Here is an 11,270-nt window from a genome sequence, read left to right as displayed (position 1 = left end):
AAGTGTTCTGGGAGGACTAGCACCTCTGGTGTGAGAGCTTGCTGAGGATTTTTCAGGGCTGCTCATCCACCTTTGGTGTCCACCTTTTCACCAAACTCTCATCTGTGGCTCCAAGAAGCTGTACCATGTGCAGCAGCCACACCTTGGTAAACCATCTTGGCTAAACCAGGTTGAGGGTCAAACAACCGGGCTCAAATGCAACAGCGAGTTAGGGGGATGTCTACCCTAAGCATGTGAAGACTTCCCCAGCAGAATAGGAGGATGAGAACTATTTGTTCCGACAGTCCATGAAGGCAGCTGAAGCAGGCACTGTGGAACGTTTAGAGGCTGGTCAGCCATTGAAGATGCCAAGGTCATACACTGCATCCCAGACCATTGCCAGCTGTCCTGATTTTTGTCTTGCCACTGGACTTCAATAACTCTGGAAGAGAGAGTGAGGCTCACAACTATGTGCGACTCTGCCTCACTTAAATCCAATTCATGGGCAAGTCAAGACACCACCCCATGATGTCATCTGTCCTCTTGGAAAACAAAGGTGAAACAACAGCAGCATCTACCTCTTTGGTTATTGTGAAGAAATGAGAAGATACATGATAGATGCTTTGCAAACTTTGAAGTGCTATATAAATGTTAAATCATCCTTATTATTATTGACTCAAACCAATCGCATCACCCTTGAATTTAAAAGCATAGCTACGTATGTGACATGTAACAAAATTCAATTCATACTTCAACAGACATTTATTAAGTTATCAACTATGTGCAAGATCTTCTGACAGGATCTGGGTATACAAAGATACAACAGTCCTGCCCTCATGGAGCTCACATTCTAGTTGAGAGCATATGCTATATATGCCAACACGTACAATACAAGAAAATTGAGAAGGGAGAGATTATTAACAATGCAGGCAGAGATGATGCATTCCAGGCAGGAGAAATTGTGGGAGATGGAGAACTGAGATAGAAGAATGGCTAATAATAGCCCAACTTGTCTCAGTTATAGAGTTTGAGGAGGGAATTGGCATAAAATAAGGGTGAAAAATTAGTTGGGAGCCAGATTGCGGAAGACCTTCACTACCAGGTTAAAGATTTTATATTGCATCCTGTAGAAAATGGAGATCTGCTGATGGTTTTTGAGCAAGACAATGAGGGAATGGTCAAACTTGTATCTTAGCAAGTTTATTTTGGCATCTGGATGTCAGGTTAGAAAGGGGAGGGAAGGAAGCAGAGAGACCAAATAATATTGGTATGTTTTAGTATTCATCCTTTGCCTTTTCCTATCCACAACTGGATGTCCCTTTTTAGAAAAGGCATCTCAAACTCAACATTTCCCAGACAGAATTCACTACCTTTCCTCCCCAACACTCCCCTCTTCCAAAATTCCCCATTACTGTCAAAAGCATCATCATCTACCCAGTCACCTAGGCTCCTAACCTCCATGCTACAATGCTTGGTGATCTCATCACCTCCTTTGGGTTATCAATGCTCATTTCTGTATAGGTGCTTGCCAGGTGTATATATGAATCCTAACCTCTCTCTGGAGATTCAGTCTGATATCATCAACTTCCTCATGGATATCTCCAAGTGGAGATATCTCAAGATCCAATCATAGACATCTCAACCTCAACATTTCCCTTCAAACCTTCTTCTCCTTCTTCTCCTTCTATTACTGCCAGTCACCCAGGCTCACAGCTTCAGGGTGGTACCTGACTCCTCTCTCACACTCACTCCTCATAACCAATCTGTTGCCAAGTCTTATCATTTCTACTTTCCTATCATCTCTTCTATATGTCCCATTCTTACCACTCACACAGTTGCCACCATTTTGTAGGTCCTCATTACCTCATACCTGGACTATTGCACTCTTGCCTCAAGTCTCTCCCCATGCCAAACCATTCTCTGATCAGCTGCCATAGGTCTGACCACCTCATTGCCCTCCCCTCCCATCCTGCCCTACTCAATAACTCCAGTGAGTCTCTATTATCTCCATAATTAAGTATAAAATCCTGTTTTGCTTTTAAAGCTCTTACAACCTGGCCCATTCCTATCTTTCCAGGCTTTAATCCACGTCATGTGCTCTATGGCCCAATAACAATGGTACATTTGATATTTGCACACACCCCCTCCATCTCCTGACTCCATGTCTTTGCAATGGCTCTTCCTTATGCCTAGAATGCCGTTCCTCCTCACATCTGCCTCCTGGCTTCCCTGACTTCCTTCATCAGCTCAAAACCCATCTTCTTCAGGAGGCTTTTCTCAGTCTCCTCCTTTCCTCTCCCCACCCCAGTGCCGTTTCTCTGATATTACCTTCCAGGTACACTGTATATATTTTGCATGCAATTTTTTTTTTGCATATTGTTACCCCCCCTATTAGAATGTGAGTTCCTTGAGAAAAGAGACCTGTTTTTTTTTCCTGTTCTTTGTATATCCAGTGCTTAGCATAGTGCCTGACTTTTAGGAAATGCTTAATAAATGCTTGACTAAATTTACCTTCTATAAACTCCTTATGTATGTACATAATTATTTTTGCATTGTCTCCTTCACTAGAATGTAAGCTCAGAGGTTCATAGATGTAAAGCTGGAAAGGATTTTAAAGGCCATTGCGTCAAACTCCCTTATTTTCTAGAGGAAACTGAGGCACGAAGCTATTAACTGGCTTGCCCAGAGTTGTATAACTAGTAAGTATCAGTGGCAGGATTTGAACTCAGGTCTTTCTGACTCCAAGCCCAGCAGACTGTCCTATAACATGTTGCCTGTCTCAGTCCTTGAGGGCCAAGACTGTTTTGGCCTTTATTTGTGCCCCCAGCACTTAGAACAGTGCTTAGAGCATCTATAACATGTTGCCTGTCTCAGTCCTTGAGGGCCAAGACTGTTTTGGCCTTTATTTGTGCCCCCAGCACTTAGAACAGTGCTTAGAGCATCTATAACACGTTGCCTCTCTCAGTCCTTGAGGGCCAAGACTGTTTTGGCCTTTATTTGTGGCCCCAGCACTTAGAACAGTGCTTAGAGCATCTATAACACGTTGCCTCTCTCAGTCCTTGAGGGCCAAGACTGTTTTGGCCTTTATTTGTGCCCCCAGCACTTAGAACAGTGCTTAGAGCATCTATAACATGTTGCCTCTCTCAGTCTTGAGGGCCAAGACTGTTTTGGCCTTTATTTGTGCCCCTAGCACTTAGAACAGTGCTTAGAGCATGGTAAGTTCCTAATAAATGCTTGCGATTGCTGATAATTTTAGTGTGATGGATGTTGTTTCTTTTGTCTTTGTATCTCCAGCTCCTGGCACATAGTAGACAGTTAATAATGCTTGTCAACTGACTGATTGATAGGTAGGTGTGTGCTACTCCCCAGAGCCTGGCAAAGTTCTTACCAATGCTGAGGTTTATAGCACATGGTCTCCCAGGAAGCCGTCATGGCTCTAACACCACTCATCTTGTCATCTAAATACAGAGAAAGGGTAGCTTTGGGAAAAGGACTTTTCAAACACAGCCCTAGATAAGCCTGTGTGAAATGCACTTATAACAAGGTATATACAAACTTTATTTTGTCCATTGCTATGTATATGCTATTGATGTACACGAGAATACACAGGAATTGGATATATACAATAAATACACACATATATGTATGTGCGCATGTTATCCCGCTAAATAGAAGTACATGAACTAAAAAGGGGGGTGGGGAACCCTGCTAGGTAAGTTCATAATTAACTGTATAAATCCTGAGGCTTAATTCTGACTGTGGAAACCATAGGAACTACAATTCTACCTCCAAAGCTCAGTTTGCAATCCCACAAGTGTCTAATAAGTGGAGAACACAAGAACAATGGAGTGGTTTACCCATAAGTTTGACCATAGGGCAACTCCAATTAGCCATGAATCCAGTCCCAGTGGGATTTTTCATTAGTCCTTCATACTTCCCCAGTAAGCATGTCAAGCCTTGGGTCACTCAAGCCTTTGAGGCTATTTGTGGATATAGGCTGCAATCTTTGTGAGGCTGACCCACTGCCATGTAAATTAATCCAGGTCTAAGACCAGAAAGAAATTGGACCTGGCCTAAGAGTGCTTGGGCAGGGGGTGTGTGCATGGTTGGGCTACAATAGCATAGAAAACCTGCCCCCAGACATTGATGCCCACTTTTTTGGACAAGCTCTTGGTGTTCATTGCCATGTGGTTTTTTCTGTCTGTATGATGCTGATAAGTGTATATAGGGATGGTAGAAATTTGCCAGATTGTTGTTAGACTGAATTAAAAAAAACAAAGAACCCCCCAACTATTTTGAAGATCTGTGTTGGGGGAGAAGGGGGAGTAAGATAATGCTTCTTAATTCCATTTGATAAACATTACTAAGCAACCACCACATGCAAAATATCGTGTTAGTCCCTGGCTAGACAAAGACAAAATAAAAAAATTGATCCTACATTCAAAGCACTTACATTCTATTGGGAGACCCTTATAATCCTGAGCTACTTGAGATCAATATACATCAATGTTCCTCAACTCAAAATCAGCATAGAACTCAGATGATTCAAGGGCTATCAGGAGAGTCCACTTCAGGCGTCCTGGAATCTTCTGTTCCAATATGGCAACTACCTTGGCTTAATGATAGTAAGGACTAGACCCAGTCCCAGGGGATGTTCAGAAATCAACACCCAGGATGCAGCTGGGAGCAGGACGTCAGGTGAGCAGTTGGAAGGCAGTCAGGGAGCATAGAGGTACAGCCCTATGCCTTTTATATTGGCTATTCCCCATACCTGGAAAGTAGTCCCTTATTACTTCCCTATCTCTAATCTCCTTCGAGATTCAGCTCCTGCACTACCACATGAGGGCTTTTTGGATACTTCCCAGTAACAAGGTCCCCCCTTTTATTTGTTAAATATATATATATATATATATATATATATATATATATATATATATATATATATATATATATATATATATATATATATATATATATACATATATATATATATACACACACATACATATGTATATATACATATATATATGTATGTATATATATATTACAAATACAAAATAAATTATATATATACACATATACATGTCTACACACACACACACACACACACACACACACACACACACATCATGTCTCCCTGGATAGAATCTAAGTTCCTTGAACAATTTACATAACAATATTATTTTAAAAATGACAACTTTGAAAGACTTTAGAACTCTGATCAATGCAATGACAAAGCATGATTCCAGAGGACCAAAAATGATGAATGCTACCCACCTCCTAACAGAGATATAATGAACTCCAAACACAAAATAAGACATGCATTTTTGGAAATGGCCAATGTGGGAATTTGTTTCACTTGACAAGGCATATTGTTTACAAACGTTTTGGTTTTCCTTTTCGTTATTGTTCATTTTAGGGGTGGGGTTGGGGGGGGATGAAAGAAAAAGAAAAGCTTAAAAAATTACTTTAAAAAGTTACTTTTCCTGTATTACCCATGTACCAATGAGAACCAAAGTTCAATTTTTTAAAAACAATTCTGAACTTAACAAACAAGTAAAGGGAGCATTTCCATATTTGTGAAACAGAAGGAAATGATTGAATGCAAAACTGAAAAGCTCTGTTATGTGGAGCTTACTTTTCTTAAGTATAAGATAAATCCAACATGTACCCTTCAAAAAAAAAAGAAAGAAAAAAAGAATGCAAGCTCCTTAAGGGCAGGGATTTCTGTCTTTCTGTCCCTAACACCTAGTACATGTTAAGTCCTTAGCAAATTCTTATTGACTTGATTGAGTAATTGATGGAGGTCAAGAAAAAGTTATGTTGGAAACTAGGCAATCATGAAGGAACAAGAGAACATGCCAATATTAGAGTTCTTGTCAAGACAGAGTTTCAGAAAACAGGTATTTGGTCAGGACAGCAGACATAGAGTTATGCAAAAAATGAAGTAATTTCTTTGACATCTCAAAGGTCTCTAATATCCTAGACTTCCTGCTAGACCAGAAGTTAATCCCAGGAAAGACCCAATCCGTGGTCTTTGGAAAGTAGATAATCCATGCTAGGGAGCTGAGAATGGGGATCAATCAGTCAGAGATAAGGCTAGATTAGGTTACTTCTGCCACTCCACCCTACCCCACCCCAAATTCTTGGAAGAATCAATTGCCATTAATTGCTTCTCCCAACTCTCACATCCTACTCTACAGTTGAAAACTCACTTGGGGGGCAGCTAGGTGGCACAGTGGACAGAGCACCCGCCCTGAAGTCAGGAAGACCTGAGTTCAAATGTGGCCTGAAACCAAAACAGCTGACACTAGCTGTGTGACCCGGGGCAAATCACTTAACCCCAATTGCCTAAAACAAACAAACAAACAAAAGAAAAACTCACTTGGAATTTGGATGAGCCTGCCATTCACCATATTCCACATTTGGGATTTTCCCAGTGGCTCACTCATGCCATTAGTCTCTATATTGTATGGTGAGTCTCAATACCCCCAGCAACTGCTGCTTTATGACTCATTCCAAGAAGAATGACATAGATTATGTCTTATTGGACACATCTCACTCATGGGGTAATATGAATATTACTCTTCCCGGGTTTGTGGGAGAATAAAAATTTCTGACTTCACTATACTTTGGTTTCTAATTGGCAACATGTCCACCTTGAAAGAGTGTGGCATATGGGTTTTTGTACAAAATTCTCATCCAGGGCAAATTCTCTTTGTATAGTCATACTTCTTTTATAGTGCTGTCCTGGGATGGAAGGACTTCAAACACTTTGGGCAGAAAACAACTTAACGGGAGTCTGCTTGAACACTGTTTTAAGCAAAAATATATAGACTCATGCATTCACACGTTTGGGGCATATTTCTCTCTACCCTCTCCTTCCCAGTCCATAAAATGTGTACAGGATGATTCAGGAGCTGGTGGTGCTGCTCAGCTTATTTTTTTGTTGTTTTTGTGCTGAGCACAAAATTGCATGCACTGCCCAAGCTGCCGTGTGTACATGAGAAAGATACTTTTCCTTCATTTTTTGGCAAATGAAACATTAAAGCCCAGGGTGTCAGCTGTGGAAAATGGCATAATTCATGATATCATAAAATATGTGAAACTATTTAAATAGCATCAAGCGTCTAGCTTAACCTTATCTGAGACAGGAAATTCAGTGGTAACATAACACTCCACTGTTAAGTAATACTATGGCAAGACAGGCATGTCCAAGATGGCATTTTAGCTTGAACTTGGAATTCTTAAGTTTGATTGGCTTACAGGAAGAACCTCTTTTTTTTTAAGTTTCACAATTTGGATTTCTAAAGTTAATAACATCACATGAACAGGTCATATGCAAAGAAATATATTATATGCTTATTTAAAGCACAGCCCAATTTTCCAGCCCCCTTTGACTGGATATAAAGCCTTCTTCTCAAGTGACAGGATAACTTAACTTTTTTTGAACAGAAGGACTCTCTCAGTAATGCTGGCAAATATAACTGGGAAGAAAAGGAGTCATGGCCGCTACATCTGAGTACTTGAAAGGCTGTCATGCCAAGGAAGGATTAGATTTTTTTCTGATTGACTTCAAAAGGTAGAACCAGGAATAGAAGAATGTGAATTACAAAGAGGGAAATCTACGCTGGCTATGGGTAAGAAGCGCCTGACAATTACAGTGGTCAAAACGTGGAATAATTCAATGTCCAGAGGCAGTGGATTTCCTCTCTCTGGAGATCTTCAGGAAACACTAGAAAACCTTCGTCATCATCATCATCATCATCGTCATCGTCATCGTCGTCTTCTTCTCCTCTTCCTCCTTCTTCTTCTTTGTCTCTGTCTCTGTCTCTGTCTCTGGCTGACTGTCTCTCTGTCTGTCTGTCTCTCTCCCCCAGCCCTCTCTCATAGAAGGCATGAGTTAGGCTACATCTCTCTTCTAGCTCTCAGATTTTATAATAACCAGTTTCAGGATGAAGACAATTTTTAATGACCCTTAAAGGGAATTTGCTGCATAAATGGGGACAGACTATTAACAGAGGCAAGAAGAAATCTGTGCAATAATCAAGTCTGTTCCACGCGCACAGCAACATTGCTCAATAGTGTACCACTTCACCACAAACTGTTTAATCTTTATAGGTTTTTGGATCATTTAATATTGATGGAGTAAAGTGAAGATGTTGGTTAGATGCTGGTTCTGCCTTTTAATATTTGCATGTCCTGAGCATGTGGCTCTCTTGGACTGAGCTTCCTTATGGAGGCATTGGACTAGGTGGCTTCTAGGATCCCTTCTGGTTCTAGAGAAATGAAAAATTCAATATGTTGTGCTGAACTTTATATTTTTTAACTATCAAATTAATGTAGATTCATAGCACCAAAGGAAACTGAATCATGACTTCACTCCCAGCTCCCTGTCTGGTCTGGTCCACCTCCACACCAGCTGCTTTGTCTCCCTGAGGATGGCTCCACCCTGATGCCTTTGTCACCTTTGATGAGTCCTGCCTAGAACAACTTGCTCTCAGATCTGCCTTACCTCCTCATCTTCTATTCAAATGTAAGTTCCTTGAGAATAGGGACTTTTAAAAATTATTATGATTTGTATGGCCATGGCTTAGCACAGTGCCTGGAGCATATCAAGCCCTTAATAAATTCTGTCTGTCTGTCTGTGTCTGTATCTCTCTGTCTCTCTTCTGTCTCTGTCTTTTTCTGTCTCTCTGTATCTCTCACGGTCAGGGGCATTACCTTACGTTAATTTCACAAATCTTTTTTAATACAAAAGATAAAAAAAAAAAAACTATCCCAAACCACTGCTAAATCGTGCTTTCTCCTTCTTACCTGCAGCCAGTCTCCCTCCCAGTATTGTTTCATAAGTCCAGTCCACTACTTTTAACGGCTAAACATAAAAGCCACGGAGAGCATAAACAGGAAACTAGTGTTTAGGTGGGAGTTCCTAGGAATTTTATACTCTGACCACAGAGGCCATGGGAGAAAGGAAATAGGAAAAACAGTGTAAATACCTGGGTGACTAATGACTCTGTCCAGGCTGTCTGGCTCTCAGAATATGAAGGCTGTGGCATCCTCCCGGAGGTAGGACTAGGAAAAGGTTTGAGGCCATCATGTGGCATTCTGGGGACTGGCACACACGGGGGGGAGGGGGAGGGGGAGGAGAAGGGAGGCAGATATTTGTTTCACAAGGTTAATTTCCACCCCCAGCTGATGCAAAAAACACCCCCCTTCTTTCTGCAGCTCCCCAGATGAAAGTGGCTCCAGGGTTCACATTCACTTCAATACCGGGGTGCAGATATTCTCCCCACCTCTGGGGCTTCTAGGCTGCCTCAATTGTCAAGCCTTGTCAGGTAGGCTGTCCTCTGGCGGGCTCACATTGATACTGTCTAAAAGGATTTAGAATCGAGTGGGTAAATTTGCACGGGCCCTGTTTCTGAAAAGGCAGCTGGAGAGTAGGAGCAGGGCGGCCTTTGTAAGGAGATTCACCATTGGGTCCCAAAAGGATTTCCATTGTTCTCCAAGGGGCCCTCAAAGGGGATTTTTTATTTTTATTGTTAGCAACATGCCTTGGGAGAGAGAGTCTTTTTTCTCCTTCCCTCCGCCCCCCACCTCCTCTCTCTTTTTTTCCCCCCAGGCTGCAACAGATTTCCCTGCTGCCCCAGCGTCTCCTATGCAATGGAGGTGGGGCAGGGTTTCCAAGCTGACCATCTGCACAAGGGGAGATTGACAGCAGCCCAGGAAGGCCAGCGCCTCCACCATATCCACCCCAGCACCAGGCCCCCCCGGAGCAAAGCAAGGACATCTGCTCACCTTAATTTAGAAACGCTGGCTCTCATTTCACTAGAGTCCCTCGGCTTAACATTCTGCCCTGCCAAAGTCCAGGCAGGAGCAGGCCTCTCCAGGCTGTCAGTCTCTCCTTTCCCAGGAGCAGGGCAGCTGGGGCTTTATCGGTGGATGGAAAGGGGAGGATCGGGGTGTGGCAGAGAAGGACCCTCCTTTTCATCCATTCCATCCACTTCAATGCCACAGGCCAATATCATACATGCAACAAGGGTGAGGGAGATCTGACTCTGGGGTGGGAGACTTTTCACCCAGGCCACATCTCCCATTCTCAGCCAAGGAGGGCTATTTCAGAAGTAGCCATCTGCAAGTGTTCCAGCTTAGGCTCAGACAGGAAGAGAAGACAGGGAACACCAGACAGGGCAGGACTTGTAGCTTGAACATGGACAATGGGCCAGAGCCACTAACTGTTTCCAGTGGGGGAGGCAAAAATCTAGCACCTACTTTTTAATGTGAAAATGTATCCTGCTTTTCTAGATCTGAGTTCAAACACCATCGTTGGTCAGTTGTGTCTGGCTCTCCGTGACCCCATTTGGGATTTTCTTGGCAAAGCTACTGGAGTGGTTTGCCATTTCCTTCTCCAGCTCATTTGACAGATGGGGAAACTGAGGCAAACAGGATGAAGTGAATTGTCACACAGCCAGTAAGTGTCTGAGGCTAGATTTGAACTCAGGAAGATGAATCTTCCTGACTCCATGCCTGGCAGTCCAACCACTCCACCATCATACCCTATATTGTATTATATTTATCTGTGTACTTGTCATCTCCACTGCTGTATTATTATACTATTATATTATATTCTCCTTGAGGGACCTGACATAATCACATTTATTTTTCATTTATCCCAGCACCTAGCAAAGTCCTTGGTTCACTTGAATTCTTTGCTTTACCAAACCCTAATGTCCCTTTCAGAACTGGCCATACCCGCTACCACATTGCTTGTTCCCGCCTCTTCTACTGATGGTCTACACAGAACTACAAATGGCCTCATCCAGAGGAGACCAACATTGGCCACCAAGGAGGGAACATTAAGAAAGAAGGACCTACATCTGGGGAGGGATATATTCAATAATAAACGTGATGTAAAACCAAAAGATATGAATGGAAATTACTGGGAAAGCTTAAACTTTAAATTAAAAAATTTTAATGAAGTATTTCATAATTAAGAAAATGAATATTCCAACCAGTTTAGACAGGTTAATTCACACCCTGATCTCTTGTTGTATGCTGTACATATGGAACATTTCAGTGGGTCAGCTATGAATCAATCAATCATTCAACAAGCATTTACTAAACACCTTTTATGTGCCAAGCACTGGGCATACAAATACAAAAATGACCCAATTCTAGCTCTAAAGGATCTTATGAATATATGTCCATAGGATACATATGTACATACCAATACATGTGCATATATACATATGTATGCTTATATAGACATAATGCATTCAATGGTCCAATTA

General features: G+C 41.9%; 1 long non-coding RNA gene across 1 annotated transcript; it reads right to left on the bottom strand.

Annotated features, from left to right (window-relative positions):
- Positions 1 to 5,229: 5,229 nt before the first annotated feature.
- Positions 5,230 to 10,034, bottom strand: LOC144456739 (uncharacterized). The gene is made up of 3 exons (XR_013485799.1): positions 9,778 to 10,034; positions 8,979 to 9,094; positions 5,230 to 8,258 (listed from the first exon to the last, which is right to left on the bottom strand). It is a non-coding gene; the product is annotated as an uncharacterized LOC144456739 (long non-coding RNA).
- Between the last annotated feature and the right edge of the window lie 1,236 nt (positions 10,035 to 11,270).

This window comes from Phascolarctos cinereus, unplaced genomic scaffold (assembly GCF_003287225.1).
Source record: "Phascolarctos cinereus isolate Bilbo 61053 unplaced genomic scaffold, phaCin_HiC Scaffold_1;HRSCAF=81, whole genome shotgun sequence".
Classification (NCBI taxonomy): Eukaryota; Metazoa; Chordata; class Mammalia; order Diprotodontia; family Phascolarctidae; genus Phascolarctos; species Phascolarctos cinereus.
This window is presented reverse-complemented; position numbering and strand designations above follow the sequence as displayed.